The sequence below is a fragment of the Equus przewalskii genome, chromosome 1 (genome assembly GCF_037783145.1).
Source record: "Equus przewalskii isolate Varuska chromosome 1, EquPr2, whole genome shotgun sequence".
NCBI classification, from domain to species: Eukaryota; Metazoa; Chordata; class Mammalia; order Perissodactyla; family Equidae; genus Equus; species Equus przewalskii.
The window spans coordinates 52,287,613-52,296,094 of NC_091831.1; positions in this window are offsets into that span (position 1 = coordinate 52,287,613).

Sequence of the window (8,482 nt, forward strand, 5' to 3'; positions counted from 1 at the left end):
GCCCACATACCATTGGGTCATAGCTTGGTCACTTTAGGTCAGTGATTTTCAAACTTTAGCGTACTTGAGAAACATCTGGAGAGCTTGTTAAAATAGATTGCCAGGTCTCACCCCTCAGAGTTTCTGCTGCAGTAGGGCCCAAGATTTTGCATTTCTAACAAGTTTCCAAGTGATGCTAACTCTGCTGATCCAGGGACCACACTTTGGGAACCATTGCTGTAGGTCATTATGTCCACTCAAAAGTAACCTCCAACTTGGACAGATTACAGTCAAGCTGTCACCAGCCTCTCACACCCGAGGATAGAGAAAGTCTCCAAGAGCAGGGTTAGATGGGGCGGGGGAGGAAGGAGCTTGAAAATTGGGATGGGGCACAAAGGCTCAGTGCTTTGCTGTTCTGTCCAGCATAAGGCTTAGAGCTACTCCCCACAGGCATCCCCCATCTCTCACAATCCACTTGGCTCCCTTACTCTTGACCCATCTTCTACAAGAGCTCTTTCTCCACCACCCAGGCTGGCAGCTCAGCTGTCATTCTTGCCCATCTCCCTGTCAGGAACAGCCGCTCCCAAACCTCAAGGAACTGGCCTGTCAAGGAGTGACTGGCTGAGGCTCTGAATTGCAAATCACCCCAGTGCTTGCCAGAACTCCCTGCCCCAGAGGCAGCTGTCCTACGGGAGAGACCCCTTCCCCACTTCATACACACACACACACACACACACACACACACACACACACACACATAGCGGCCATGCGCACAAGCAGGATGCTTCAAGTGGCCACTGTTTCCTCCACCCCTGGGGATCCTTCAGAGATTGCTCCTGGGCTCTCAATGCCATGCCCAGCCTCAGACCAAAAGAGCAAAGATCCAAGGAAAAAACTGAATCACCAGCAAAGTGTGGCAAAGAGGAGGGAGGCTGGGGAGGGGATCATTTTCTACTCAAAGTAAGTACCAGTCACCAGTATTTGGTTCTGGAATCTTGGCGTGTTTAGTCTCTTTTATCCTCATGTCAGTTGAGAGAAACTCTACATTAGGAGAGGATGAAAATAATGAATAAATCTACAGAGCAGAATCCAGAATCTCTGAATTTACCCACAGGAATAAGAAATGAGTAGTAATTCTCTCTGAGCCCACTCATCCTTCGTCGCACATTGATCAACCGTGAAGTGAAAAAAAAGTTCATGTAAGCTCATACTCAAATTCTTTCTCACTCTCCACGGAAGGACTTACTTTCCTTGTTCTGGAAACCCTGCCTGCTCATTTAGAAATTACATGCATAATAATTAGTGGAGAGACTGGTCGGGCTGGAAGTGGGCTGAATAGCATTCCATGCTCCTCCCCATCCTCCCCCTTTCTCTTACTTCCCTCCACCACCCAAAGATGCACTCACTTCCTCCTCTGGTTACACTTCACACTACAAACAGGGTACCCTGACTTTCTACAGAGCCTCGGCCTGTTTGGAAAATCTTCCAGTGTGTCTATTTTTCTCAATACTTTTTTTTTAAAATAGAAACAGTCATCTTTAAACCATATAACTGAAACCTTCGTTGTCAGAGATATTTTTTCTCAATAAATAATATAAAAGAGTAATACTGCACCCAGTTAAATACCAACATTATCCATCTTTGTGTCTGACAAAGGTAAAAACATTAAATATATTGCTTCAGTGGGAAGTGATTGCTGATAAACCATCAGATATCTCATCTTCCATGGAGTTATTTTTAGGCACTTAAATTGGCATGAACATGCATCTTAATGCTCTAAGTTAAAAAAAATAGGAGTAAGAGTGTAAGCACGTTGTGATTCTAAACATGCTTTAACTGAAAATGGTGCCTCTAGAGAACACTTTTAAAAGATCCATCCTAATGTTCTTTGTACAATTAAGTTTACTTCCCAAGTTTATAAAATTCAATTGCATTTCTGCAAAAGAAAAACATTCACCATCTTCCCCTCCTTATGACAAAGCCCCAGCAGCAAGTCATTATCACTTTTGACTAATCAGAGAGGAACCACCTGCAGGAATGCTCCCCTTTCTGTTGCTCCCAGCAGAACCTTCCAAATGATGATTAATCACGGAATAAACGGCAGAATTGACAACAGCATAATGACAAAGAGAAAGCAGAGAAGGGGCCTGAACAGTGGGTGCATGTGGTCCAGCCCCAGTGGGTGGAAGGGCCAAAGAAGATGGATGACCCTGTAAGCGCTTGACACTTGAGTATCTTGTCTTTTACAAGGGGGGTCACTGCTGCCAAATTCAACAAATAAGGCAGCACGCATCAAGTGGACCTGCTTCCTGTGGCTGTCAGAAGCAAGGAGAAACGTCTTAAAAATTAAACTAATGAGCTTAAATTGGCACCCTAAGCTCCAACGATAACAGAAATAAGAGATACTGCAAATGACAGCCTAATCCATTATTGTGGAAGGCATTCTGAAGGTTTTACTGATTATAGCCTCAGATTACCCTAACCGTGTCCCTACTAATTTGAAAAATGATGAATCACTAAGTTCAAACAGGGCTCAGAAGAGTCAATTATACTAAGCAGTGATATCAAAAGCTCATATTTTCTACACTAAGGAATAAAACATGTTATGCCTAATAACAAACAGAAATGAGGTCTATTACCCACTCTCAGTTGACCAAGTCATTAGCAATAAGACTGTTTCTCTAATTTTTCAATATTTCTTTTCAGGATATATACTCCCTGCCCCAAGGAATCTCACTAGCCAAAGTTTATTAACATGAAAAAGACTTGTACTAAATGAAATGTTTGTTTGCAGCCAGCTTAATGTCTTCCAGATACCGTCAGTTTTCAAACCTTTCATGCTCAAAAGAGCAATTACTGGTCAGACTCATTATCCCTCAGGCTTCATCAATGCCGTCATCTTCATTATGATCATCCTCACCTTTGTCAGTTTTTTTCTGTAAAATATAGAGAACTTTGAATTCACAAAAGATTTTCATGAGCACCTTTCCACTGGTCCTAACTTAAACAGGTACTCTCAGCCAGTGTCCCCTTCTGCATATGCGACGCTCTTTGACACTTGTCAATTTGGCCTTGTTTCGTGGACCACTTTCCACATTAAGTCATACCAATAGAAAGTATTTCACTGTACAGCTATGACATCATGTATCAAGATTTCCCTGTATTGCGAGGTACTTTTTTTCTGCATTATGCCTTGTTCTCAACCACGCTTAGAATGATGTTTTACACATTGTACATGCTCAGCAAATATCTGTTAAATGACTTTATTTTCTGGTTCCTTTTTCTAGAACTCAGCCAACACCAGGTCTTATATATGAGATCTTCAAAACCTTCCCAAGGGGAGTTCTCAGGCATGAGTAAATCACATTAAGACCTGAGTAAAGCGATCACCTTGAAACAGCAGAGGAACCTAGGAATGGATGATTATAGATGGACCTTGAAATAATGAACAAACCCCTTTCTCACTACTTACAATATGGCTGCATTGGGAATTGCTTTCTCCCACCAAAACTTAATCTCTACCATCCTCCAATAGCTAGAGACTTTAATCTCATATTCAAAACTGACCTTCGGTTTCAAACTCTTTGGTCTGGCTTTCAAGCCCCAACCCAAGCAGACCCACACTGCCCGCTTAACCAGCCTGCCCCTTCCCAACCACCCCCCGCAACACATACCTATCACGTTTGGTCCTGCCCCTCGCCTTCCCCCTTCAACAGGTCCACTCTCCCTCTCCTCTCTTATTCAGCCCTTCTCATCCTTCTTGCACCCTACCACCCTTCTCTGGAGCTCCTTCTCTTCTAAAATCTTACGATCTTGCATCAGATGCTTCGGGAGGCGCAAATGAGCCACAGCCAGTGTGAGAGAGCAGGGACTGCAGGTCATCAAGCCAGCCCAAGGTCTCCATTTACTCACTACGTGAACTCGGGCAAGTTGCCTCAACTTTCAGGACCATTCCCACACCTCTGAAATGGGAGTGAAGATATATACCTTAGAGCTTTATTGAAAATAATTAAATGAAACACTAGGTGAGCAATGCCTGGCCCAGATACTGCAAAGATTGTATCATTCATTTCCAGATCACCAATATAAAGCCTTGGGCCTGACACAGTAGTAAATGTGTACTCAGTATTGAATGAAAAGTGAGCAGACACAGAGAGGGATAAAATATATGCACACGTGATTCAAAGTTTTTAATTCAGTAAAATGGAATAGCTTTGGTTTTCTTTTATATATATATATTTAAATTATTTTCTCTTTCATTTTTTAAAAAACCCTCTATTTCCCATATCTAATAGACATGCAAAATGTTAGATATCAGTTATTAATGAGCAGCAGAAACCAAATGTCTAAATTCTTATCCGAGAGCGGAGTTCCAATTTCTCTTCTCTCTCCCACATCCTCCGTCCACCCCAAAGGGAAACCTGAGGGAACCCGAGGAAGCTCTTGTGCACGACAGGTGTGAATTTGCTGAACACAGGACAGTACAAGGCTCCCCCTGCTGAGCTCCTCTCCACTGGGGAGATGGGAGGTTTGAAATCAACCCGACACAGATGTCCCTCTTGGCAACTTTCAAATATGCCCACAATATTATTGACTATAGTCACCACGCTGTACGTTACATCCCCATGATTTATTTCTTTTATGACTGGAAGTCTGTACCTCTTGACCTCCTTCACCCATTTCACCCACCCCCTAACCACTCCCCACACCTCCAGCAACCACCATTCTGTTCTCTGTATTTATGAGCTTTGTTTTGTTTGTTTTGTTTTTTAGATTCCATGTATAAGTGTGATCATATGATGTTTGTCTTTCTCTGTCTGACTTAATATTGTATTGCATAGTTGAAAGTTACCAAGAAGGTAAATCTTAAAAGTTCCCATCACAAGAAAAAACAATTTTGTTACTTTCTAGGGTGATGCACAATAACGAGACTTACCGTGGTGGTCATTTTGCAGTGTATGCAGACATCGAATCACTGCATTGCACACCTGAAGCTAATATGATGCTATATGTCAATTATGACTCAATTAAAGAAAAGAAAGAAAAGGACGCAGAGGTCCACCTGAAGGCAACTAAAGGCAATAAATACTTAAGGATAAATAGAAACTACTGGGGGAAAACACCATAGAAATTACTAAGTTATTAGATGAATAATGCTTAAGTAGAGGAAAACTAAATATGAAATGCAGGAAAATAAAATGACGTGAGGTAGCTTTAATTGGATATATGTGGTAAATTCTTAGTTTTCGAGAGGTTTTTTGTGTGCGTGTATATGTGTGTTTTTGTTGTTTCTTTTCCCTAACAATCATATTTTTTACTCACATCAATCTTTGTTATAGTTAATTAGTAACTACAAAAAAGAATAAAATACATTTATAAACTAAGTTCTTGGAGTAAAATAGAAAAACAAATCAGAAAAGGATACTTTATTTCTAAAGCCTTTTCTGAGAGAAGCTCTTTGTCCTACATCTTTCCAGATTTTTTACTTTTGGGTTTTATATCCAGGAACACAGAAAACATGGTCATTTATAAACACATGAAATTGCACAAAATGTACCTTTTGTTCCTAAACCAAGTGAGTTTGAATTTATAAATGGTGCTTTTGACAAGCGTAACATCAATAACTATTTTCTACAATTCTTTCATTCTCTTCTCTCCATGTCTTCAAAAAATAGATTTTTTCCCCCACTATCATTTAAATTTTTTTAATGAGTTGCATATATTGGGGAAAGGAGAAGGTTCAGCAGGTAAAGTTTTGCACCACCAATTCTTAGCACTTGTTAGATATTTGAATTTGGTCCTACACGTAGTATGTGCTCAATAAAATCTATTTCATTATACTCCAGTGTCCAGTGAAAGAGAGAAAAATGCTCCTCATGGGGGTGTAATGTACAGCACGGTGACTATAGTCAAGAATATTGTAGGGCGTATTTGAAAGTTGCCCACTATGGTGTTCAGACATCCAATGCTCTCTAAGCAAAGTAAAGCCCTAATTCCAGGCTGCCTGCATGCGATCTAGGAGCAGTGCAGAAGCAGACCATGCCTTCACCCGAAGGGCCCACGCCTCCGGAATGTTCTTCCCCTCCTGCTGGGACACAGGCTGAAATCGGTGAAGTTGTCTGCTCAGTCAGGCATTTTCCTGAAGCCTGTGGGTGGACTGGGATCAGAGATTAAAGTGGTGGCAAGTCTTTATTTATTATGACTACAGAGTAGTCTATCCAAGCCATCCATTTATAGGGACGGGAGATACTCTTGTAACTGCAAAGAACATCATTAGTGTTTTATTTCCTCTCCCAACTACCTGTCTACGGTTGTTGCACTCACTTTGACCCAATCAGGACACAGAAAGAGTTTCCTGGCCTAGGGGATGAAAATGTGAGGTGGCTCAACTCCCAGGCCAGGCTGGACGCACCGAGACAGCATGGTCCAGTGACCTAAGCAATGGGCTGTAAATTCCAGACTAATTATGCCCTTTCCAGCATCAAACTTGCTGTGTGATGCCAGGTGAAGCACCTACCTTCTCTGGACCTCTGCCTGGGCTTGTTTGCTACGTGAAGGAAGCAGCTGCTATGAGATAACATGCAACTCACCACCTTTCTGAGCCTCGGCTTCCTCATCTATAAAACAGGAATGACTCACTAGTGCCTTCATTGCCTCACGGGTCAATGTAAGGTGAAAACGCATATAAAAACTCCAGTAATTTTTACAGTGCTGAACCAATTGGTTCCTCCTAGTGCCATTATTAGTAACAGGGTAAATCTGAGACTCAAATCCAGGTTTGCTGACTCCCATTCCAGGACCCAAGGAAAAAGCTAAACAGGCTAAATTCCCTTTTCCCTCCATGAACATCCAACAAACATCAGACCCAATGGGCTGTGGTTTCATGACACAAACATTCCTACAAGGGTTTGAGCACATCCTACTATTGGCTAAGTCCAGAAAAATCCTGAAACCAGCACTGCTTAGGGGCATTTTGGCAGTTCTTAAGTCGAAACCGAAAAAATGTGATGTAACATTTTTATTTAAAGCGAATATTGAGGTGAACTACACTTCTCTTTGAAGTTCTCAAATGCATAGAAAGTTTCCGCTTGAGGATTAGACACAGAATGGCAAGGCTGCCCCCCTCCACGCTGAATCACCCTTGGCCCTCCCTCCCTCGTTATATCCCTAGTTAATTCTTCAGTAATTGGGGAGCTATGGTCTTTGCAAATGTCACAGTTTTACCACAGTGTATTTACTTCTGGGTGGATTAGCATGAATGTGTCGATTGTATTGGATTGCCAATTTTGTGGGAGTGATTTGAAAGCCTGCAGAATAAACTGTTATTTAACTTGGGGAAATAGGAAGGAAAAAATGGCAGCATTTTATGTTTTGCTCCCTTTGGTTCGTATTTGCATGAAATCCTCGTAACCAAAGGCAGCTGGAATCCCAAGTATAATGATAACATTGGTGCTGAGAGGTTTGGACCTGGTTGGAAGGTGGGGCTTGTGTAGGAGGCAATTTTTCCACACAGATGTAAAGCATAAGAAATATTTATTCGTAGAAATTACATATGAAGGTTGGAAAGAATAGGCTTCTTTTTGAGGAAGCTTGTTCACAGTATAAGCCAAAATTATTCAGCTAATTTGGTTTCCATGTAAAGACAGTCCCCATCATAACCACTTGCAAATTTTCATCGTTCCGTAGAACATTTGCTTGTAATTCATTATCCAGAAGAAACTCTTATTTAGGGTAATAATGCAATTAGATTATTTATACAAATCAGTTAACTCCAAACTGACAAAAATAAATCTCTTTTTTCTGAAATCACCAGAATCAAGGGCAGCACAATTAGGCCAATAGAGCATGTTGAGTTTTCACACATAGGTACTATCAATAATAAATGAGCATCCTGTGCACTTACATCACTGGAGTAAAAACCAAGGAGTTGCTCTTTTCTCCTCCTTGGTTCCCATGTATCTTTTCTGCCTTGTTCCTCTGCCTTTTTAGTCTCCTGAACGTATTACTAATGATCCCTATTATGATCACAAGAGTACTGTATGTTATAGACTCCCACAGTGCGCACTGCAGAGCAGAGACACACAAACCCCAAAATGGCGGCCACTCTTGCCCTACTGCACAGCAGATGAAGTTTGGCCACAGCCTCTTGGTAAAGCCTGGATTCCAATAGGTCACCCCCGAGGACCAGGACATCCCTGCTGCCCAAGTGCTTCATTAAGCAGAATCTGAATAACAAGAATGGCCAATTGTTACTGTTGTCTGTCTCCTGTTTTTTTTTTTTTAAGAAGAAAATAGAAAAACACAATAAAAGTGTTCTATAGTAAAAGAAGTACTGGGCTGAGAAAGTAGAAACTTGGTCAGTAGTCCCAAGAAGGCCTCTAACAAGTTCAAAGAGTTAGAGCAAGTCATTTATCTCCCTAGTCCCAGTTTCCCAGTCTGAAAATGAGTGGATTGGACTAGACTTCTGAACTCTTTCAGCTTTTAACCTCTATGATTCTATTTT